At 35.6% G+C, this 26,355-nt stretch overlaps 1 pseudogene; it reads left to right on the plus strand.

The window, feature by feature from the left end:
- Positions 1 to 3,754: 3,754 nt before the first annotated feature.
- Positions 3,755 to 24,753, plus strand: LOC129301099 (protease Do-like 7; annotated as a pseudogene).
- The last annotated feature ends 1,602 nt before the right edge of the window (positions 24,754 to 26,355 follow it).

Here is a 26,355-nt window from a genome sequence, read left to right on the forward strand (position 1 = left end):
TAAAGAAATAACAAGCTATGTCGAGCTTTTAACAAGTCTACTTCTTGTCATAATAATTAGGAGGTTTGAAAATAAAAGTTATCATATATATAATTTGGAGGGAGTCATGTATTTAATAAGTAAAGTTATGTAATTAACAAGTATGTAGTTTAGTTGAAGGAGTCATGGATTTAACAAGTCAACTCGAGTAATTAATAAGTCTTATTGATAATTAACAAGTAAAGTTTACAATTAATAAGTAATATAGTTCTATTGTGGGAGTCACATGTTTACAAAGGAAATTTAAGTAGATAACAAGTCTTGTTAAGGTATTAACAAATACAATCATGCAATAACAAGTAATGTAATTATGTTATAAGAGTTATGGATTTAACAAGAAAAGTTAAGTAATTAATACTCATTGTTAATGTTTTAACAAGTAATCATGCGATTATCAAAGTAATGTAGTTCTGTTTGTGAGAGTAGGCTTAACAAGTCTTGTTAATGTATTAACAAGTAAGTTATATGTTTAACAAATAATGTAGTTTTGCTGCGGTAGTCATAGACTTAATAAGTCTTGTTAAGGTATTAACAAATAAAGTTTACTATTAATAAGTAATATAATAATCAAGTAGTTTAAAAACATGATTTATTATATATAGAATTTTATGCATTATATATAATTGAATGAGTTCAATGGCTTGATGGTCCTTGCATTTTGGTGTGCTAAAGGGTCATATGGGTTTTAAACTCATCCCTGACCGTCTTTGGAGAATTAATTCTCCATGATTCTCTAGCTGTCAAAGCTTTGACAATGGAGGTCTAGTGGTTGCTGACGATAGTGTTTCAGTGACTGTGGCTGTGGTTTTTCCTTTTTTCTTTTTAAATAAATGAAGGACATTTTGATTATTTTTTTAAAATAACTAGTATGCGGCTTGTGTAATACATGAGTGTTAACAAAATAAATGATTGTTAATATACATAATAGGGTTTAAGGTATATTGCGAACTTGTGCAAACAAAATAAATGATTGTTATGTATATAATAGGGTTTAAGGTATATTGAGAACTTATGTTTTCAACTTAAAATAACTTTTAAATTAATTTACTTTTTTGGGTAAAGTTACTTATTTTATTTACATAACAATATTAAGTTAAACATTTAATTGATTAACATTGTTTAAAATAAATATAAAAATCAATTATTGACTTTATATAAAGAGTTTGATGATAATCCAATTGGTTGAACAAAAAAAAAAAAAAGCTTTGTGGACTTCATTTCCTATTATACACAAAAATTATGTTGCAATTACAGATAATTAAAGATAATCTAATTACATAGCTCCATTAACATTAGATTTAACTTTTAAGCAAAGTTGTGGAGCTAAAATTTTTTGGCATGCAATACCAAGGCAAGGAACTCACACAACTTCAGCAAAATTTTTTTTCTTGGGATCCCACTTAAACATCATGTTTACCAAATCTATAGCACTTTGTAAGATGATCGGCAATTGTTTAGACTCAATCTATGTTTTTATTTGAAATCTGCATAGAAGTTCATAATTCAATTTTACAAGTAATAAGAAAAAGTAAGTGTAGTTTAGATAATGATTTCAAAGTTCATACACACGTATACATACACTACATATGTGAAATCTCATATATACGATATAATCATTAATTAACATCCAAAATGGTAAGACCACACTCAGCAAGATATACAGGATAGTACCAACATTACTATTCCACACACCCACTTCTAGTCTATAATGCTTGCATAATGCCTCATAAACAATCTAATAGGCACCTCTAACCATATCATAAAAGGCTAGGCTAGAGGGAAAGTAGAAAACATAGAAAAAATAAAGACGGGTCATCATAATAAACTGAGTTATCAAAGGAAAATTTCAATAAGACAAAATCCTTTTCCTCCTCATTGCAATCTTAAAAGATTTTACATATATAAAAACTAAGAAAAATAGCTTTACTCCTAATTTTGACTTTTAATAATGCATTTATTGCATATGGTAGTTGGTGAAAGTGAACAAAACTTGATGAAGATCATGAATATATACTGGTAAGATATATTTTTTTTGGCTAGTGCACTAATAAAATATATGAACAAATAATATGAGAAACAATAATAAACATAAGTTTTGTGCCATAGGATGTAAATGACTTGAGGATAACAATAAGATGAAGTAACCTTTGAAGACTTTCACCATCATAAAAGTGGTTGCTGCGTAATAGTGATAATTGGATCATACTAAAATTACTAAGATATATTCACCATCGTAGAAGTGGCCGTGAATGTATCTCCTCTTTTTATTTTCATTGCAAATGTAATTGTAAATTCCCTCTTGATCATGTGCTCTCTGATCTCCCTTTAGCATGTTTCTTCTTCCTTTTATTTTGGGTCTTAGGCAACATGAAACATGCCCCCTAGCCTTAAACAAAAAGGCGTCAATGATAACAATTTTATTAGAGTGGCTTATTGCTGCAAAAGAAAGAAAAAAATTAGAAGGCGATAGGAGAGGAAGAAGGTATAATAAAGATTGAGGAAGTCAATGATGATGTGGAGGTATTTTAGGAGACTAATCATAGGAGGAGAAGTTGTGACCTATGTTTTCACCCATTTGCTAACTAGTAAATGGTAATTGCTCCCACTACTCCAATATTCCTTGGCAAGAAGAAGTTATAAAGGAGCTAATTGAATACAAACTAAAACAATAAATTAGGATCAAGAATTTATGAAGTTAGGATAATGGGGAGATTTTTGGAGATAAGGAAGTTACACATAATTTACTTGAAATTTAAATTTTAAATCAAAAATTTGAAAATATAAATAAATTAATAGAAATTGAGATAATGGAGATACTTGTTGTGGAGTAGTGTTATATTTATATATTTATTTATTGGTTATTTATATTTTAAAAATAAGAGCATAAATGACAACATTATACTTTTAAATATACATAATTTACTTGAATTAAAATGTTATACTCTATCTGCTAAAAAATATAAGGTATTTTTTGAAGAGTTGGATGTTAAAAAATATAAGGCATTTTTGAAGTGTAATCATTGTCTTTTTTCTAAAAGCACCCTTATTGATAATAACTTTATATTCATTGTAGGGTGTTTAATAGAGATGAATATAGAAAGATAGGGTTAGTTGAAAAATAGATAACTACTTTATTGGAGGTGAGAGTCAGTTAAAAATACCTTACATTTTTAAATAAAGGGAGTATTATTTATCATAATAAATAATATATTATTTATCATTGTTCTTATTTCTATCTTGACATGATCTCTTGATTTTTAAAATTAAACCTTTAAAATAGAAATAAGATTAATGATGGGAGAGTGGGAGAGATGATAAGAGGGGAATGAGGAAAAAAACTGAATTAAGATAAATTAATTTTTAAAATAGAAATTAACATTATAAAAATAAATTAATAAAATTAAATGAAGTCGATTTAGCATTTTGTATTTGTAGCATTTTTAAAATAGTAATTGAACTTGAAGGCAGCTTGTGGTTATACTTTTATATATATATATATATTAGATATATTTCAATTTAATATTTGGTCTTATATTATAGTTTTAGATTTTGTTAGGTGTGATTTGAAAATAAATGACATCCTTGTTCATTTACCAAAATTCTCCCGGCACTGTTAAATACTCAAAGTCGAGATTGAGGTTCATTATGTTAAATTCTCAGCAAGCCTCGGGATTTCGGATGGTGAAAACGTAGCCGCAAGAAGGGCCCCAAGATTATGGTGTTGCCGTGGTGGTCTTACAGAAACTTGGCTCCTAGGCCTAACATTCACTGAACCACAACGGCGAGCCCTAGTCATTCCCTGACTCTGCTGGGAATTCTTTCCATCACTCTAGTAAAGATAGTCTGAGATAGCAGACGCTATATTTGAATGGGGGATCCTCTGGGGAGGTTAGGATCGGTGGCAGTGGCATCCATCGGGCTAGACTCGAGCATGAAGGCCGACCTTTGCATGGAAATCGACCCTCCGTTCCAGGAAAACGTTGCCACCGCCGAGGATTGGAGGAAAGCTCTGAACAAAGTCGTACCTGCTGTCGTTGTTTTGCGAACTACGGCTTGCCGGGCTTTTGATACTGAGTGGCTGGTGTTGGCTCCGCCACTGGCTTCGTTGTTGACAAGCGTCGGGGAATCATTCTTACTAATCGTCATGTTGTGAAGCCTGGTACTTACTCTCAATTCTCTGATCCGATGAGAAAAAAAAAACCGTAGAAACCGTTGCCTTCGATGATCTAGCTTTCAGTTATTTGAAGTGAAAATCACGATTGTTATTTCCTTACAGCTTCCCAAACATTCCTTAAAAAAGTGGTTCGATGCATTTTTATTTGAAGGAAAAATGCGTACACAAATTGAACCAGATTCGTATTTTGAAAGGAATGTTTGTGGTAATTATTTGCTTACCTGTATGCGTTCAGATGGATATAGTACCTGGAGCATGGAAATCAAATGCAAGGTGGTTCTTTTTTTTTTTTTGGCTGTTTCCCCCCTCTGGAAACCACTCAATTTCTTCTAGCTTCATACATGTCGTATAAAAAAATTAAAAACGATATTTCATAACTTGCTGTCATATTATGGCTAACCCTCATCTAATGACATGTTATTGAATGTCAAAAGAAAGCGGATTTAATATTCTGGGTTTCTGCGACGCTATATCTTTATCTCACTCTCATTATGCCATTTCAAGGTTTTCTTGGTCTGAAATCTGCTGAGATTCCATTCCCCTTCTGTCTGTATAGGACCTGTAGTAGCAGAAGCCATGTTTTTGAATCGTGAAGAAGTTCCTGTGCATCCGATATACAGAGATCCAGTGAGTGGACGTCTGTTTTTAGCTTTAATTATCACAAAGCTGTCAAAAACTATCAAATAGATTGTCAGCGTGGCAGAGTCTTTTGTTTCACTTGATTGGAATTTCAGCCATTGCTCCATGCATGTTTTTGTAAACATCTATTGAACCCAACCCTTTCTAGGGTTCAAAGTATTTCTGTTTTGTTATACTTATCAATTAGTTGGTCAAAATTGATTGGAAATAGTCCCCCTTCCTCTGATAATAGCATCATTCATTTGCCTTTATTCAGGTCCATGATTTTGGGTTCTTTCGCTATGACCCTGGTGCTATTCAGTTTTTGAACTATGAGGAGATACCTCTTGCTCCAGAGGCGGCTTGTGTTGGACTAGAAATTAGAGTTGTTGGTAATGATAGTGGTGAGAAGGTATTAGCATGATTTTCACCTCTCTTATGGTCATCTCTTGGTTTCTTGTTACGCAGTTAGTGATTTGATAGACGAGCTTGTACCATTTGACATTTTAAATATAATTCTTCTTCTTCTTCTTCTTTTGTTTTTCTATCTTAATTTGCTGGTGAAGGAAAAGAGCTATTTGATATGTCTATTATTATATCTATCATCCATGGTCTGATGGTCTTTGTTAATATGTTAATTGACCAAGTTGATGTAACTGGCATAATGATGCTGAAACTTAGGCTTGTATACCTCTTGTTTCATTCTATTGACCGCATTTCAAGATAAGGCTAATGATATTATCTTATTCAGCTGCCTTTTTTTTTTTAAATGTTTTTGGTCAATGTTTTCTAGAATCAAGTGAATTGTTGATTGAACTTAGTTGTTTTATAATTATGGACATTTGGGTTAAATTGATGCTCATGTAACAGAAATATGGCAACCTCTCTTTTGCTTGGAGGGTTTTGGCTATTAGTTTCAATCATAATAAAATTTTGGTGGCATGTTTTTGGTTAAAAGATGCAGTCAATGTAAAACATATCTAATTAATTACAGCATGTTTGCTTTGGTGTTTGCATGCGCTTCAAAGCGTGCTAACACTAAAGCTACAAAGGGGATGAGGTGGGAGAATGCACATGTGTTCTCCTACCATCAATACCCATGCATATAATCTCTAAATCTCGTCAATTTATAATGTGTATGTGTTTGTTCATGTGTGTGAGCGTGTCTGTACTCTACACACCCACACACATTGTGCTTCTTGAAGTAGCCCAAATGCTATGTTTGCTAAAACAGGTCCTTGATTGCTGATAGGTGCTCAATGTTAACAAAAAGAAATAAGACAAATACATCTCCAAAGGGTTTAAAAGACTATTTTTATTGATGATGTGCTAACTTCTGAATTGCTAATTATATTTATAATATCAAATACAATCCAAAATATTAAATGAAATCTAGATAACTAGATAATTAAATAAATACTGAATAAAATCTCCTAAAATCTAGATCTGAATAATATCTAAATAACTAAATATCATGAAAATCTGTCCTAAAATATTGCAAATCAAATAATAATAATAATAATAAATCAAACTTAATTTATCTTTAATTTATTTTTTGACACTTTCTTCTTGAATAAGTCTTCAAGGGAAACCTATCTGGAATCTTATCAATTTCTTTGGGTTGGCTAAAAAGAATACTGTTGTAATCTATAAATATTGCCAACTAAAATTAAAGAGTAATAGTACTATAGTAGCATCAACTACTTTCTTGTTCAGCAACCTTGATACGTGCTATATTATTGTCAAGGGTTTTATTGTAATTAGCCTTAGCTAAAGGATGAGTGTTACCTTTAGAGTTGGTTAGAAGAGAGAGAATAACTTTAATGACGTGTTATAAGGCTAGGGTATATGTGTTGTGCCTAGTGCCATTTTCCTTTTTCATGAATGAATTAGCCTTTCTTCTCTCTTTTACTCATATCAAAGGTATCAGAGCCTCCTCGCTGCTTGCCGTTGGAGACTCGATCATCTAATCGTCTTGGTGACCTAGAGCAGCATCTTGAGCTCCAGAATGCCATGATAGAAACTACTAACACTTACTTGGATCAAACCACTCACGATATCAGTGAACTCAAGCAAGCCACATCTCATATAGAGACCTTTATGCAAGCCATTGATGTTAAATTGTCTCTGCTCACTTCTAATAACGAGAAATGGCTTGCATCTAGTAGTCATGGAAACAATACCCATGAAGGTGAATCTCCTCTTAATGTGCATATACCTCAGTTCCGGTATTGTGAGTAGCTTAATTCCTCATCCTCTTACTTTGTTCCTACAAAACAAAGTCATGTCAAATTTCCAAAATTCGATGGTTCTGATTTTTGAGGGTGGGCATATCGTTGCTGTCATCAACGACTAAGCATCTTGAGCTCTAGAACTTGTTTATTAGTGCTATGCATATGGCTTGAATGTAGGAAGCCATTATCACTGCTATTCACGAGAATGCACCCCTATCTACGACACCTCAAAGTCTCCGACACTTCTCTCCTTTTTCTCTCCTTATTAGTGACTATGCGGTTGGCATGACTAAGCCTGTTTTGTAGCAAGCCCAAAACAAAGCCCATTTACAACACAACCCATCCTTGTCTCTAGCCTAGCATTGTCTGAGTCTTGTAAACCCACATGACATTTTAAGAAGAAGGACGTGGAAGATCGATGCCGGAAGGGGCTTTGCTATTAGTGTGCCAAAAAATACACCACAAATCATAAGTGTAAAGACTCTTAAGTGTTCGCATTATTGCTTGAAGATGCTGGGGAGATTTTTGAAGATGCTCTAGCTGACAAAATACCTATTAGCCAGACGGGTATGATTAACGCTATTGAATGTCGAGCAGGTACCTATACTTCTTTTGGGTGATATTAAGAAACAACAAGTGATCATTTTAATTGATATTGAAAGTGCCCATAATGTGGTTAATGCTTTAGTAGCAAAAAGATTGAAGTTAAAACTTCATGAACGGTCGGGTGTTTTGGTTGCTGTAGCTGATGATAGGTAAGTTTGGGTTACTAAGCAGTGTGAAGCACTTGAATGGGGAATGAGCGGTGCTATGTTCATTGCAGATTTTTTGGTTATGAAAATTAGTGGATATGACATGATCTTAGGTACTCGATGGTTGAAAATCTTAGGTCGTTTCAGCATGGATATGGATTTAAAAATATTTGAGTTTAATGTACAGGGGCATCTGTTTGTGTTGCAAGAATTATAAGTTGCCAAGCAATCAATATCAGAAGAATTAGTGGTTATTCGAGATTTGGTGGTTGCCAACTCTATCTTTTTGATTCATGCACCCACTTAATTCCAAGTGGGGTTAGATTCTAATTCTCCTCTCCCTAGAGATAAACGTGATTTGAAATTGCTGAGCCTAAATCATTGCCTCCCTTTAGAGCTTCGATCATGCTATACCTCTTCAAGTTGAAAAGCCAATTAGCTGTAAACCTTATTGTTAAGGTCTTGTACAGAAGACTGAAATTGAAAAACAGATTCAACAAGTGCTTGATAATGGTATTATTAGGGAGAATTCTAGCTCTTTTGTAGCACCTGTCGTCTTGGTCTAAAAGAAAGATGGTACATGGCGTTTTTGTGTCAACTACAGAAATTAAATGAAGCTACTATGAAGAACAAATTTCCCATTCTTGTCATTGAAGAGCTTTTACATGAATTGGCAGGAACTCTGTATTTTTCTAAGCTTGATTTAAGGGCTGGCTACCATCAGATTTGCATGAAGGAAGATTATATTGCTAAAACAACATTTAAGACACATGAGGGGTTATATGAATTTATAGTGGTGCCTTTTGGCCTTACTAATACCCCTACAACTTTTCAAGGGATAATGAATTTTGTTTTCAAGTCCTTCTTGCGTAAGTCATCTTGGTATTTTTTGATGACATTTTGGTCTATAGCAAGGATTGAGTAACTCATTTGCATCATTTAGATCAGACTCTTTCTCTTATAAGTCAGCACCAACTATTCACTAAGGGTTTTAAATGTATCTTCGCTGCCATCCAAATTGACTATTTGGGTCATATCATTTCTGCTTGAGGCATTCAAGTAGACCCATGTAAATTAGATGCTATAACTTCTTGGCTGATACCCTCAAGCAGACCCACGTAAATTAGATACTATAGCTTCTTGGCCAATACTTGCATTGCGTTGTGAATTCAGGGTTTTCTTGGCCTTATTGGTTATTATAGGCGATTTATTAGAAATTATGGGTCTCTTAGTAGACCATTAATTGATTTATTAAAAAAGAATGAGAAATTTGCTTAGTCCCCTGAGGCTACGGTAGCTTTTCATACTCTTAAGCAAGCCATATCCTCTCCTTCAGTACTTGCTCTCCTTAATTTTTCTAACACTTTTGTTATTGAGAGTGACACTTTTGGTTTTGGATTGGGGCCCATTCTTTTTGAAAAGGGGTATCCTTTGGCTTTTGCTAGCAAAGCTCTTGTTGTTGTTGAGAAACCTTTATCAGTTTATGAACTTGAGCTTTTGGCCATTGTTTTTGTAGTCAAATAGTGGTGTTCTTATTTATGGGGGCACAAATTTATCATCAAGATTGACCATTTACCTTTGAAGCATTTGTTAGAGCGGCGAGACTTAAGCTCGAAGTAGTTTAAATGGCTGCACAAATTGTGGGGACTTCATTTGAGATCATTTACAGAAAAGGGAGTGAGAATGTTTTATGGCCCTTGGACATCCTTTTACAGTAGTGGATGTAGCTTATGTGTTTATGGATAATGTAGTTGAACTCCATGGTTTTCCCAAATCAATTATGATTGATGGGGATTCAATTTTTTGTGGCAATTTTTGGAAGGAACTTCTCTGCTTGTATGGTGTCAAGCTTCAATATTCATCTGCTTACCATCCACAAATGGATGGCCAAACTGAAGTTCTAAATCGTTGTCTAGAATTTTACCTTCGTTGCATGACTGACAATTTTCCTAAACAGTGGGTTAAGTGGTTATCCTTGGCTGAATTATGATATAACAATACTCACAATTCCTTTATTGGAATGTGATAGAGCTCGTGATTTCTCTAAGACTTATAAGAGGAGAGTGCAGAAGAAGAATGACTCAAATGGAAAGGGGTTGATTGGTTAAGATGATTATCCTTCAGTCCATAGCCGTATGAAACAATGAATCATGATCTTGTGTTATGATTAGTATCTTTTGGACAGCATGAGTTGGGGAAAGGCTATGCTGTGAGTTCATAAGTCTTTTGCTTGTATTGGGGGAAAGTTATATCTTTTGTAAGGAGAAACTGGCCTCTCGAACGCTACAAGGAGGGAACCCTCTTTTGTGAGGTTTGTAACTTGTAATGCTTTTACTTTTGTGATCATTTAGGGGAGACAGGGTCTTTGGCCAGAATTAGAGGAAGTCTTTGTAATTCTTATTTAGTTTCTCTCACTTTATTAATATCAAAAACCTCGGCATTTTCCCCTCATCTATTGTTGTTATTGTTTTTTGTTGGGATCCTAGTTTGGGTTCTATTAATTGGCATTAGAGTAGTACGATCCCTATGTGGTTGGAGTAAGGAGTTATGGCGGAGAGAGTACAATACTTTGATCGCAAAGTACAAGAGTTGAAGGAGACAATTGGAGTGTTGACAAGAGATGTGAGCGACATCAAAGAAATGTTAAAGGGTATAAATGTTATCTTGGAATGGATGCAAAACAAAACGACAGGAACCTATGGGGATGAACAGGAAGGTAACCATCCCGAGGAAACATTCAGAAGTAATCCAGGGGTTGAGACAGAGGTGGGGAAGTACAGGAAGTTAGAATTACCTGTCTTCTTGGGAGAGGACCCGCTTGGTTGGCTTTTTTCAGTATAGTGGTATTTCCATGTCAATTCCATAGTTGAGCAAGACAAGCTTGAAGCTGTTGTTGTATGTCTAGAAGGTAAAGCTTTGAATTGGTACCAATGGCTTGACACGAGGACACATTTATGCAACTAGGTTGAATTCAAGAGAGAACTGCTTTGTCGTTTTCATTCTTCACAACTAGGGGGTGAGTACGAGAGGCTTTTCACAGCAAAACGAGAAGACAGTGCTGGAATTTGTGGAGGAGTTTGAACTCTTATCTGCACCTTTGAAAGAAGCTTCAGAAGAGTGATTAATTGGTGCTTTTCGCTCTAGATTGAAAGTTAAGATACTGGCAGAGCTAAAGCTAACAAAGACCATGACCCTACGAGAATTAATGGAGATGGCAGTCTCTGTTGAAGAAAGAAATCAAATGCAGGGAGAATGCAAAGAGGCTAGGGTTAAACGAGCCTAATGTAACCAATTTGGGCCCAGATCAGATTCGGCCCAACCATCTTATTTCACGCGAGTGGCTCACATGACTGAGTTGAACAAGACTCCAGCAACTGCATCAATGTCACACGCGAAAAAAGCAAAGAAACTAGAGGCAAGAACAGAGAACTCTAAAGTTAGAAGTACGTCGAACTGGGGGACCATCGCGAGGAAGGGTAGCAACACTCAGTGCTTACTTGATTCAAAAATCGCTTGCAGGAGAGAGGTAGGGCTTTGTTTCAAGTGTGGAGACAAATATAGCCCAACCCATCAATGCAAAAATAAGAACCTCTAGGTGCTAGCTAATAATGGAATTGGGGAATGAAAAGCTCACAGACGAGGGAGACGCAACACCATAATTTGATGAAGAGTACCCTAAAGTTAATGAAGAAGGGACGCATATGGAGTTATCTCTGAACTCGATGGTTGGGTTCGGCGACACTTATGCTATGAAGGTTAAAGGTTCAATTAGGAGCACGAAGGTAATCATTCTCATTGATAGTGGAGCCATACATAATTTTATTGCAGAAGATTTGCAGAACAAATTGAGGTTATAAATTCATGAAATATCTGAATACACTGTCACAGTGGGTGACGGGTTCACTGTTAAAAGGAGGAAACGTTGTAAGGATCTTGGTATGATTGTGCAAGGGCTTAAGATTAATCAAACCTTCTACCCTTTTCCTCTCAGTGGGGTGGATGCAGTCTTGGGTATGGAATGGTTGAAGTCATTGGGTGATATGAAGATTAATTGAAGTCAATTAGCAATGAAAATTGGCAAGAAAAGGGAACGAATCTGTTTGTAGGGTGATACTACTCTTTCCAGGAATCAAGTTACTTTCAAGTTCTTAATTCGATCTGTTGGGAAGAAGGGGGAAGGGTTCTTGATTGAATATAATGGCTTAACGAGTGATGTTGAAGGTACAACAATTTTAAGTCTGGAGATCCAGACTTTGATGGAAAAATTTCCTATGGCTTATCAGCCTGTTGAGAGACTCCCTCCATCACGTTCCGAGGATCATACAATTGTCATCAAACTAGTAGAGCAACCCCTTAACTTAAGGCCCCATCGGTACCCTCATTTACAAAAAAATGAAATAGAAAGCATGGTGAAAGATATGCTAAAAGCCAAGATTATTCAACCAAGTAACAGTCCTTACTTAAGTTCGGTGTTGTTAGCGAAGAAAAAAGATGGAAGTTGGAGGTATTGTGTTGATTATAGAGCCTTAAATGAAATCACAGTCCCTGATAAATTTTCAATTCCAGCCATTGATGAGTTGTTGGATGAGTTGAAGGGAGTTGTAGTCTTCTTCAAGATGGACTTGAAGTTCGGAGACCATCAAATTGGGATTAAGGCAGGGGATGAGCATAAAACAGCATTTCGAACGCATGAAGGACATTACGAATTCAAGGTGATGCCTTTTGGGTTAACAAATGCCCCCTCTACTTTTCGATCACTAATGAATGAGGTATTTAGAGAATATTTACGAAGGTTTGTGCTGTTTTTTGATAATATTCTTATATATAGCAATGACCTAACCTCACATTTGAAGCATCTAGAGATTGTATTTTTTATTTTACAAGAAAATCAGCTTGTGATAAATTTGAAGAAGTGCAGCTTTGTCTAACTCAAGATCAAATACTTGGGTCATCTTATATCCAAGGAAGGGGTTCAAGCAGATTTGGCCAAGATAGAGAGCATGGTGTAGTGGCTTAAGCCTAAGAATGTGAAATCCGTGAGAGGATTCCTAAGGCTTATCAGGTACTATCGCAGATTTGTCAAGAATTATGGAAAGATTGCTAGCCCTCTAACTGATTTGCTTAAAAGGATGCTTTTAAATGGACACGAGAAGCCGAGGAGGCCTTTGAAAATCTCAAAACAGCTATGACTACACTTTCGGTGCTTGTAATGCCTGATTTCACACTCTATTTTGAGTTTTAGATTGATGCATCCGGCACTGGCGTGGGGGCAATCTTGATGCAACAAGGCAGACCTGTGGCATATTTCAGTCAAAAACTCTCAAATAGGGCTCAACAATGTTCTATCTATGAAGGAGAGCTTATGGCTATTGTTATGGCAGTAAAAAAGTGGCAACATTATCTTTGGGGACAAATGTTCATCATCTGTACTGATTAAAAGGCTCTAAAATATTTGCTGGAACAAAGGGTAGTTGATGAAAACCAGCAAAGTGGGTATCTAAATTAATGAGATTCAAATTTGAAGTTGTGTATAAGCCAGGGAGAGAGAATATGGCTGTAGATGCTTTATCTAGACAAGGAGAATTGCTGAAGTTGATGGGATTTTCCTTGTGGCAGTATAATGATGTGGAGGAATGGGAGAAAGAGGTGCAAGATGATCTGAAATTGAGCAAAATTCTGCATCAACTCATCACTAATTTAAAAAGAGGGTGGAAGGGTATAGCTTAATACATGGGTGTCTACACTATAAAGGAAGGTTAGTTCTATTAAAAGGTTCCACTAGAATTCCCTTGTTCCTTAAGGAGTATCATGACTCTCCAATGGGGGGCATTTGGGCTATTTGCGCACTTACAAGCGGCTGTCTAATGTTGTATATTGGGAGGGAATGAAAAGGGATGTCCAACAATATGTGGCAAGTTGTGAGGTATGCCAAAAGAATAAATATCAAGCATTGTCCCTGTCTGGCCTGTTATAGCCATTACCTATTCCATAGAATGTTTAGAAGGATATTAGCATGGATTTCATTACCGAGCTCCCTAAGTCAACGAGGTATGACACCATACTTGTAGTTGTGGATAGGCTTACAAAATATACTCATTTCTTTTCTCTTTCCCACCCTTTTATTGCAAAAGATATTGCTGACAAGTTCATAATGGAGATTGTGAAGCTGTATGGTTTCCCTAAAACCATTGTTTCCGATTGGGACAGGCTCTTTATAAGCCAATTTTAGCAAGAATTGTTAGTTCATCCTATCATCTAGAATTCGACAGACAAACTGAGGTGTTAAACAGGAGCTTAGAGACTTACTTGCGTTGCTTTGTGAATGAAAAGCCAACTCAATAGGCTAAATGGCTATCTTGGGCTGAGTATTGGTATAATACTTCTTACCACGGTGCAGCTGGTATGACACCCTTTAAGGCGGTGTATGGTAGGGATCCTCCTACATTCTTGAAATTAAGTGGTAAACCTTCAACTATTGAAGATGTGAATGAGCAAATCCAGATTCGCAATCAGATTATCTCTCTCTTAAGAGACAATTTGGCCCAGGCTCAGAGCAAAATGAAAGAGCAAGCTGATAAGCATAGAAGGGATGTGCAATTCGAAGTTGGGGATCTTGTTTATGTGAAACTAAGACCTTATAGGCTAAAAACTTTGGCTAGGAAGGTCAATGAAAAGCTAAGCCCTTGTTTTTATGGCCCTTTCAAGGTTCTTGAGAAGGTGGGGGTAGTAGCCTACAAGTTGGAATTACCAACCACAGCTTGCATTCACCTTGTGTTTCATGTTTCACAACTCAAAAAATCTGTGCCTTCTATAGTTGTGAGTCCAACCATTCCTTTAGTCCTTTCTAATGAACTAGAATTACAAGTGCAACTTGAAGATATAAGAAGGGTTCACAAGCTTTTGAATGGATAGCAAGAGGTGTTGATTAAATGACAAGATTTACCTTAGTTTGAAAATTCTTGGGAATGTGCAGAAATGATTAGCAAACAATTTCCAACCTTTCCCCTTAAGGACAAGGTGAAACTTTTAAGGGAAGGTAATGATAGAGCCCGTGATTTCTCTAATACTTATAAGAGGAGAGTGCAGAAGAAGAATGACTCAAATGGAAAGGGGTTGATTGGTCAAGATGATTATCCTTCGATCCATAGCCGTATGGAACAATGAATCATGATCTTGTGTTATGATTAGTATCTTTTGATAGCAAGAGCTGAGGAAAGGCCATGCTGTGAGTTTATAAGTCTTTTGCTTGTATTGGGGGAAAGGTGTGTCTTTTGTGAGTCATTTGTGAGGAGACATTGGCCTCTTGAACGCCAGAAGGATTAACCCTCTTTTGTGAGGTTTGTAACTTGTAATGTTGTTACTTTTGTGATCATTTAGGGGAGATAGCGTTTTGGCCAAAACTAGAGGAAGTCTTTGTAACTTTGATTTGGTTTCTCTCACTTTATTAATATTAAAAACCTTGGCATTTTTCCCTCATCTATTGTTGTTACTGTTTTTTTGTTGTGATACTGGTTTGGGTTCTATTAGAATGTCACCTTTTGAGGCTGTTTATGGCATATCACCTCTTGTTCATCTACCTTATATGGCAGGAGACTCATCTAATGACTTAGTTGATCGAACTTGCTTGTCATGTGAACTTGTTCTGCAATTTTTAAAACAACCCTTGATGAAAGCACAGCATCGAATGGTGCATTAAGCCAACAAGCCCAGATCTAAACGTAGCTTTGCTGTTAGTGACATGGTTTATCTAAAGCTACATCCTTTTAGGAAGAATTTGCTAAATAATTCTTCTCTTCAAAAACTTGCTGCTTGCTATTTTGGACCTTTAAAGTCTTGAAATGTACTGGTATGGTTTCTTATGAACTGGAATTGCCTCCTAATACTCGAGTGCATCTGGTATTCATGTCTCACTCCTTAAGCAATATGCTGGTCCTTTAGCTGTTGTTAACTCTTCCCTTTGTCTTGTTGACGATCAGGGCTAGTTTATGCTTGAACTTGAAGAGATTTTAGGCCAGAAGATTGTTAATCGTCGCAATATCCCGATTAGTCAAGTTCTGGTTTGTTGGAAGTTTTCTGCACCTGAAGGTGCTACTTGGGAAGATCTCTCTATTATACAGCGATAGTTTCCTCCTTTTCATACTACTGCACCTCCAACTACCACTATCTTTGTGGACAAGGATTTTTTTAGGGGGGAGTATTGGTACATGCTATATTACTGTCAAGGGTTTTGTTGTAATTAGCCTTAGCCAAAGGATGAGTGTTACCTTTAGAGTTTGTTAGAAGAGAGAGTAACTTTAATGACGTGTTATGAGGCTAGGGTATATGTGTTATGCCTGGTGCCGTTTTCCTTTTTTGTGAATGAATTAGCATTTCTTCTCTCTTTTACTCATGTCAAACCTATTCTATTTTTGATGATGCAACTGAGGCAGTAGCAGTTATGACTAACTGCTTGAGCATTTCAATTGGCATAACACTAAAAATTGTTCATAATTCTTTCACATCATACTTAATTAGTTTGCCAAAATTTCCTGGTTGATTCATGAGTTGAACTTCTACTTTCTCCATGTTTTAACCAAGGATTATGACTTCTTTCATTTTCTGTTTTTTTTTTCATTTAACATTTATTTTGATTTTTAACTTTAGGTCTCCATTTTGGCTGGTACTCTTGCTCGTTTGGACAGGGATGCTCCTCACTATAAGAAGTATGTTGTATATATCTGTTGTTATTTGCATGCAAGCTGTTTCATGATAGTAGAAAACTCTGTTATTTTTTGATGCAGGGACGGGTATAATGACTTCAATACATTCTACATGCAAGTAAGTGGGAGGAAATTTTTTGACTTATGAGTTTGGTCATTTTGATTTCTTGTCTTTCCTTCTTCAAAATTTAATACCTTTAATATCTTTTTTAGTGGGCATTTGGCTGGTCCAGTCTTTATAATTCTTCCTTTTTCATGCTCGGTTTCCTCTGTTTTGCTCAATTACTATTAAATTGCAAAATTAATTAAAAAGGAAAGAGGAGTTCAAAGCTGAAAATGCTAAATAGAGGAAAGAAGTGTTAGAGAATTAAGGCCATTAGGCCCAATTATTAAACTTAATCTGTTGGTTTAGTAATCTGTTGACATGTATGAAGTCTCTTTTGGCTAAGTAGTTTAGAACTAATATTACACGTTTTTGTCAGTGTATGGGTGTAATTGTGCATCTTCTGTCCAGTTGTTGATTGTAATCTTGCTTATTTACAGGCTGCATCTGGCACCAAGGGAGGATCAAGTGGCTCCCCAGTTATAGATTGGCAAGGCAGAGCAGTTGCCTTGAATGCTGGGTGCAAAACATCAAGTGCATCTGCATTTTTTTTCCCTCTAGAACGAGTAAGCTTTTCATATATATTTGCTTAACTTAATACTTGTCTGTTGCGTCTTATTTGCACAAATCTTCTAGTGGCGAGCAACTGATTCTGTTTAGGAAAGGTGAAGTTAAGTTGATATGATGATTTAATTTTCAGGTCGTGAGAGCGTTGAGGTTTCTTCAGAAGGGTAGCGATGCTTGTTTAGGTAAATGGAAAGCAGTCTCTATACCTCGTGGTACCCTCCAGGTTTGTCCTTTGCAAACCCTTTCTTTCTTGTTTTTTGGATTGAAGTAAATCTGTTCATTCCAATGACGTTTGAAAATGTCAGTGAACTGCATTATTGATTTACTTAACCCTGCTGCATTACAAATTTACAATGAAGTTACAAACATGGGCTAGTGTCATGGCACGAAATGCTTATTGAATGTGATTCCATGCTTGCTGTTTCCTCATCTTTACTGGTGGCAATGTCTTGATACGATCTTAAATTTCTTATAGTTGAAGCCCCCTGTCCATGAACAAGGTGCTCTTGCTATAATTGTGATGGAAAATAGAAGGTGATTGAGGATCAGCAAGATAGATATATGCTGTTCAAGAAATTTCTATATAATTTGCTCCTCATATCAGTGATACTTTGGCCATTTAGATTTGCAACTGCATTTGCCTTCAAATAGATGTTTCTTTTTTATCTTTGCAATCAATGTTTGTGTAAATTTACTTGTTAAAATGATAATACAGGTGACATTTCTCCATAAAGGATTTGATGAGATTCGTCGTCTTGGCCTTGGAAGTGAGACAGAGCAGGTTTTTATTGTTATTTGCTCTCACTTGTGTTATGTTTCTTGGGCAACATTTTCATTTTTACATTCCCTGGATTGTTAATACTGCCTTTGCTTGTGTAGATAGTACGGCATGCTTCTCCAGCAGGTGAAACTGGAATGCTTGTTGTGGATTCTGTGGTAAGCACTTGTTATTTAAAATTGTTATGATTGATTCATTGGCATTTCCATTCAATTGTAGTGGCATTGACCCTTAACTTGCTTAGGTACCAGGTGGTCCAGGTTATAAGCATTTGGAACCTGGTGATGTGCTTGTTCGTGTCAATGGCAAAGTAAGTCTATTTGAAGTAATTAACGGTTTCTTTTCTTAAATTTTGCTTCTCATTCCTTTTTTGATTTTCATTTTTCATCACTAATTATGCCCAACTTTGGTGCTATAATGAGAACATTGATGCTTAGTTACCGGATATTTGATCTGTTCCAGAATAGTTTTTGCATCTGAGGCCATGTCAAGATCTAATTTTTTATTAAAAATTTTAATTCTTTGATTTTGACGGTTAAAAAAAAAAAATTCCCTCTTCTTTTTGATGGCTAGGTTGAAGTCATCTTTTGGAAGTTTTCTCACTTGCTGATCAGTGATCAAGCATTATGGTTTGCAGAATTTACTTTCGTCTTTGAAAACTGCAAAATAGGAACTTCCAATGTCTGCATTCTTTTTCTGATTATCTATTTTACTAGAGTTTGACTCCATAAAATTCGTTGCAGGTTATCACTCAGTTCCTGAAACTGGAATCTTTGCTTGATGACAGTGTCAACAAGAACATTGAGTTACAAATTGAAAGGGGTCACTCATCATTGACTGTGAACTTGTTGGTGAGATTAGCTTTGCTTGGATATTATATAGTTTACAATTATCATTTTGACATACTGTTGCAACCCTGCTGTTCAACGAGTAAAAACGCAGAAATAATAACAATAAAACAGCCAACAAATCCAAGGAAATGCTGAGGTTTGCTATTAATACTTCTAAAATGCTAAATCAGTGTTACAAAGCACTTCACTAATTCAGGACAAACCCTATTCCCTTAAACACAAATACTCACGCAGCAACTAAGGAACAAGAACACTGCAATGCTCAATGAGCATGCCCTCTGGTTTTCAAGAGCCAGTTTCTCCTCTCACCAAAATACAAATTCTCACTTACCTCCACACCACAGAACTAATGACTGCTAAAAACCCAAAAGCAGCCTGCACATTCCCCAACCTTACTTTTTGCTAAATAGGCCTAGAATTCCTACGGCCACCTCTTAGTTTGTCTGTCTTACTCCTTAAGTGTAGGGATAGTAAGGTCAATGTTCTGACTCTCATAAAGTGGTTTGCCCTTTTCATATTTCTTCTTAAACTTCCTCTTATAGGTCTGTGTAGCAAAGGGAATCTATCACATACTCTAGTGCTTATGTATTTCATGTGTGAATAATGAATATTAACATTTTGGTGATTAACTTGCCACCACCTTTCTTCTTCAGGAAGGGGCTCAAAAACATACTTTATGGTAAATGGTAAATAAATCAAAAGTATCAGTAAGATATACAGCCCTCTAATCATATTAAAACTCTGCCTGTGGAGCTACAGAAACATAATAGAAGATGAGAAAGTGAAGAAGATTTCTATTATCTCTATTTTGTATTTCCTTTCTCTTCAATGATTTGAGAGAGTACAGGGCTATATATAGAGAAGGAAAATTAATCTAACAACTACTAGAATGAATGCATACATGTATCATTTACCATTGTCCACAAGTAAATGCAGCACCTAATTGTGAATTGATATTCAAGCACTCGTCTCAAGTTGGAGCATAGAAATCCCCAACCTGTTACATATGTTGTTCATTTGAGGACCTTGGAAAGATTTAGTGAGTATATCAATTAGTTGATCATTCAAATCGACAAACTTGGTAGCAAGGGAATTGGATTGTATCTTCTCCCTTACAAATTAGCAACTAACTTCAATATGTTTGATTCTTTCATAAAATACTAGATTAAATGTGACATGTATAGCTACTTGATTGTTACTAATAACTCTATCTAATTGATACTTTCCAAATCTCAATTTCTGAAGTTGTTTCAGCCATATAAGTTCACATACTGTGAGAGTAGATTTCACATCTACACTGGTATTCTTCCATGAGATTCGATTGCCCTTAACAAAGACATGGTATCTTGCATTTAATCATCTATTAAAAGAACCAGTAACAAACATTGACTTGGAGTTCCTTTGGTGTTTCTAAGGATGTGAATGAGATGAGTGTCACATGGAGATCATAAAAATTGACTTGCTACTTTTATGATGAAAGAGGTATTTGGACACGTGGTGCCAAGGTAATTGATTTTTTCAACCAATCTTTGATTTCTTGCTAGCTTTGCAAGAGGCTCTTCAAGTCCTGGAGGAAGTTTGGCATTCGGATCAGTTGGAGTATTGGCTAGTTTTCAATCAAAGTACCAATCTTTGATTTCTTAGATTGATGGAGTATTTTTTCGGAATGGAGGTTGCAAGATCAAAGAAGGGGGATTTGTGTCTCCCTGCTAAAGTATACTCTTGACTTACTGAAAGAAATAGGAATGCTTGGATGTAGGCCAAGTAAGATGTCAATTAAAACTAAGAAGATCAAGAAGGACAATAAAGCTGCTGAGGGAGAAGGCAAGACACCCATTGAGATAGAGAAAAGCAAGATGGAGGATGAACCTGTTGATAAAGACAGTTATCAAAGGTTGGCAGGCAAATTAATATATTTGTCTCACACAAGACCTAGCATAGCTTTTATAGTAAGTGTGACTTGTTGGCAAATGAGCTGTCCAAGAAAGAAGCACTTAGAGGCAGCATACAAATCCTGAGGTACCTAAAAGGTACTCTTAGAAGAGGATTGTTCTTGAAGAAGCGTGAGATGTGGAAGGTTGAAGATCCACATTCAAATATTGGCAATGTTGTTACTTGGTGGAGACAAAAACAAAGAGTTATTGCTAAAAGTAGTGCGGAGGCTGAATTGAGAGTGCTAGCTCGAGGCATTATGGCTGTTCTCTATTAACCACAAGGATATAGGGACTATATTTCATCTTCGTTGCCATTGCGGAGGCCGAATTGAGAGTGCTAGCTCGAGGCATTGTGGAAGGTCCATGGTTAAAAAGAGTGTTCGAAGTGGTACAGGTTTGAGTATTGTTCAACATCAAACTAAGTCATGTTTGACATGATCGCACTAAGCATGTTGAGGTTGATAGACACTATTAGAGAAAAGTTGATGGTGGAATTCTTTGTTTATCCTATATCCCTACTAAAAAGCAAACTGCTGACATTCTCACAAAGGGACCACATGAGCATCTATGTGAATGCTTTGTAAGCAAGCTGGACATGATGAGTATATGTGATCCTACTTGAGGGGAAATGTGGTTTGACTGAGCATTTATTATCATCTAGGAATATAATTATTTGCTATAATTAGATGTAAATACTCCAGATTTGTGGGGAAAGGATATTGGGTAGCGTTATAGGATATTATTTTCTCATTATTTCTTCCTGATTTTTGTAATCTATCATAGCTACCCTCCTATATATATTTATGTATTTTTTTTTGTCAACATAAGTGAATGAAATATTGAATTCCTCTGTACAATTCTACACAAATTTACTAATAAATACATAATCTAACTACTAAGTAATATTCTAACGGTAGACTATGATGAAGTTTTGATGATTAAGCTCAATTGTAGTGAAAGATGGTTGGGCAGTTGTTGTCAAAAGTTTTTTATTTTGGATTTATTCAATCCTTTCTTATTGATGCATGATTGCATTGCATGAAGCATACCGTTCTTCTATTTTCAATGTGTAGTGCTTAATGAATTCAAAATATTGAATGGGTGGTGAATAGTAGAAGATTTGCTATCACTTAGATTATAAGCACTTTGACCAAGAAAATTTAACAAGTATGCAAATGCTTGACAGTTATGGTCATTCTTCCCCTTCATGGTACGAGGGTTCAAATATATTTTATTTTTTTCTTGGCTTACCATTGTTGTTTGGGCCTTTAGGATTTAGGAACTTTACCAATAGCCATTAGCTTACATATGCACTTACTGTTATCTTCTCGAAGTCCAAATAATGCATTGCATGTTATTGCCTCAATGGTTCAATATGATTCATTATTGAGATTCCTACAAAATTATAATTTTTTTCCCTAATATGTGTTAGGTGCAAGATTTACACTCAATAACTCCTGATTATTTCTTAGAAGTTAGTGGTGCAGTAATACATCCACTTTCATATCAGCAGGTTAGTAGGACTCTACTTGCTATGTATTGTATTTTACTTCCCTTTTCAGTGGAAAACATCAGTTGAGTATGATTTTGTTGGTTGTGAAAGGCTGAGTTGAATGAATACATGCATCTTGAGCATGTTTGATGTTCCTATTACTTAATAAATGTTGAATGAGAGAGTTTTTGCCTTCATTCTATTGGTCCAGCCAATCTATCTCTATATGTTTATCTTCTGTTAAATTTTCCTGTAAATTGTGAAATTGCCATCTTTTTCTCATAAATTGTGACAGATTTCCTGTTGATCTATGCTTGGTTCATTGTGATAGAGTTGCCTTGACTTTTGATTATAATGATTCTACACCCATGATGTTAGATTCTTCATGCTTCCGTCTCCTAGATAATTTGTTTGTTCATCCCTTTGCAATGCATACTTATTTTTCTCATTTTGAGTCTCTTGGCTAATTAAACATTTGTTTATGTTCTACCATGCAGGCTAGAAACTTTCGTTTCCATTGTGGTCTTGTTTATGTGGCTGAACCAGGGTATGTATGCATAGAGAAATATTAAAATTCTATAGGTAAAATGGCAATAAAATTCTTTTGAATTATATGAATGATAATTTGGTCTATCAAATGTCATAATTTTATTAAAATCCTTAGGGACCTTTGTGTGAATGAATTTTAAATTGAAAGATTATTTTATCTTTTCTGAAAATAACAAGCCCCAAACATCACTTTTTGTTTAAGGAATCACAACTGTTGTCCTGCAAATGATAAAAGTTGAATAAGAAATCACAAATTATCAAGTGTAATTTCTGTGGTTTAAAAACAAGCCCTAATCACAACTTTACTTGAGGAGGAATAATTTTTGTTCTGTGAATCACAAGAATTGAATAAGAAATCACAACTTGTCAAGTGTAATTTCTTTTATTGAAAAAACAAGTTATCAAAATAAAAAAAACCTCATTTACAACTTTTGTTTAAAGAATCACAATTTTTATTTAAAGAATTGCAAGAATTGAACAAGAAATTACAACTTTTTAATAAGGGTAAAATGGTCTTTTCAATTTAAAATTTAATGACAAAGAGGTTTCTAGGGACTTAAGTGGAATTATGACACTTTAAGGGACCAAATTGTCATTTATATTATTTGGAGGGATTTTATTGTCATTTTCCCAATTCCATAACTTACAATTACCTTTCCTAAAAATTTTGAAAGATAATTACTGGATGCAAAAATATTGACATGCTCTAGTTTACATAGTTATGGTTATGAAAACAACTAAGGATGAGTGAGAATCATGAAATTTATTGATCACATGAGAATTTGCCAATGACCATTAGGATGGCCTCCTCTCACAAGTACGCGAGGGTTGTGCTAAGAGGTGTCCCTTGTAATTGATGCTTCAAATTCAGGTACTTGTCGTGTGGATAATGAATGTGTGGAATTTATATTTTGCAGATATATGCTGTTCCGAGCAGGAGTTCCTCGCCATGCAATAATTAAGAAATTTGCTGGTGAAGAAATAACTTGTCTTGATGAGCTAATATCAGTTCTCTGCAAAGTATCTAGGGGTGCTCGAGTGCCATTGGAGTATATAAGCCACTTGGACCGATATCGAAGGAAGGTAATTATTTTACATTCAAAATGTATGAAATTAGATGAATGTATATTTGGAGTTTTTGACGTGCGTGTGTATTATTGTATTAGTTGTTGCTAAAGTCAATGCTTGGTGTTACACTATTATCGGTTGTGGATCAATTGTTTTCCAGTGCTCTTGGAGATAATTGAGCCTACACTTTAGTCCTTTTGATTTTATTACTATATGGACATCATGATTTAGAAATGTTTTTGGGTGGCGTGGTGATATATTCATCTAGCAAATTAATCCCCTGGTATTGTCCATTGATGATTGTTTCATGAATTCATATTATGATTGCAGTCTGTCTTGGTCACTATTGACCGCCATGAATGGTATGCACTGCCGCAGTTATATACTCGTGATGATTGTAGTGGTCTCTGGATTGCAAAACCTGCTTTTCAGTCAGATTCTCTAATCCTATCATCCGACATAAAGATGTTGGAAATCTAGTTGGCCACTCAGTTTCACCAATTGGCGAGCATCCTTGTGTGGGACATATGCATCAAGATGACAATCAAGAGTTGGCTTATGGTATCACTGGCATGGAGGCTAGTTCTGAAGATGCCACAGATAATGCATCTGATGGCGGCACAAAAAAACGAAAAGTTGAAGAGGATTTGTCTGCTGATGGAAACATTGTTGCTGATTCTTCCTTGAATGATGCTGGGGAAACTAAGCTAGAAAACCAAGTTCAATGCAAGGTGAAGTTTTAATGTACTCCCAAGGTGCAGGAACTGCAATAGCAGCGAATGCATCATTTGCTGAAAGGGTGATTGAGCCTACTCTTGTGATGTTTGAGGTAATACTATATAATTTTTTCATAATATTCATTGATGAATTTCCAGCTTAGGGCATGGGTTTGTGTAACATATTTGAGACCGTATGATACTCATTCATGTAAAAAGTAAAACTATAGTATTTAGAGTTGCTAATAGAAGAAATAAGAAGCGGTTTGTAGTTACTTGCAACTACTTGGGTCTGTTGTCTCTAACTGGTATATGTATAAGCTAGAAGCGTTAAGAAGAAGCTTCATTTGTTATTTCTACCTAACAAGATTTTCAATAATTGTTTACTTTGTTTGAATCTTGTTGGTGCTACGTACATTTCTTGATTGGCTTGGTGCTGCGAATGTGGCACAATGTTTACTTGAAAGTCTGTCCTGTGTGTGCACTTGCTTCACGTCAGCAACGTCTGGCTTGGGCATGAGAAACTTGTTATTTTATATGCACTTTTTCCCCTTCTGGTGTTTCATTGAGGTTCTGGGCTGATACCCATACATGATATGGGGGATTGTACATCTTGGCAGTACATCACTGGTTGATTTCTGGCAGCCCGGCACTGCCATTTGAGTAGAGATAAGGCTGAGATGTGTCTAGGAGAGTGAAGCGAGCTGACCCATGGCAGATAAGTGTATAACCAGGTAAGAGTCATGTTCAGGTACTAAGGCACATGTTTTAGACGTTGGTGCTGTTTTTCTTCCTTAACCCATTATCTTTCTTGCCGCCTTTTCTTTTATAGACAGAAGAGAAGAGGGTACGGAGATAAGTATAAAAGCTGATCATCAAGCATTGACGTATTCATGGACCACTATTTCCTAAATATTTTCAGGATATACGAATTAAAAATTTTTATGAACTTTTCGATGAAAAAAATGTCCGTCCCAACAATTTTAACCTTAGTCCATCAATATAGTTATTTATCTATACACCAGACATGTGTCTTTGTAGAAATTTAGTCCAAAAAATAGTGCTATTCCCTTGGCGGGGGTAATGTAGTATGAGGAGGCAGCATTTATACTATTATATCACGGTGAGGGAATTCTAAATCTGATGTTAGGATTTGTAACTGGTAACTTAAAGTTTAATCATGTGTAATCTCAGGTTTTATAGTTCAATTCATTATCTTTAGATCAGATTCTACGGGTTAGTTGTTTAAAGATGATTTCTGCTTGAATCTTAAGCAGAATTGCTTGTCTTTTGAAATATGATCTGTGGGTCTTGTTTCCATCTACTACTTCAAAATTATCAAGAATGAGAGTCCATCTAGCCATTCCCTACCGGCCTCTTCAAATACCTACATCAATGGCTCTAGTTGTTATTGAGTGAGCAATTTGCTTTATTTTCTGTGTATTCATGATTTACACACAACAAGAAGAAGCACAATAATTCTTATCTTAGTAAGGGAGATCAGCTATTGGATTCAAGATGTCACTGAGCTTTATCAACAATAAATTTTTCAGAATGACTATTTGGTCTAAATTTTCCCTTAAGTTTCCTTTTTGATCTCCCTCTACATCTTTTCATATGGCTAAAGACTATTGGTTGACTTTCTTTATTGGTGCTTTTAATGGCCTTCTTTGCACATGTCTAGACCACCTTAATTGATTTTCTATTCCACCCCATAGTTTGTCATTCCAACTTTTCCACCTATAGAATCATTTTGGATCTTGCATTTTCTTGTATGGCCA

Source organism: Prosopis cineraria, unplaced genomic scaffold (genome assembly GCF_029017545.1).
Source record: "Prosopis cineraria cultivar Desert tree isolate PC_DT_omini unplaced genomic scaffold, ASM2901754v1 PC1895, whole genome shotgun sequence".
Taxonomy (NCBI): Eukaryota; Viridiplantae; Streptophyta; class Magnoliopsida; order Fabales; family Fabaceae; genus Prosopis; species Prosopis cineraria.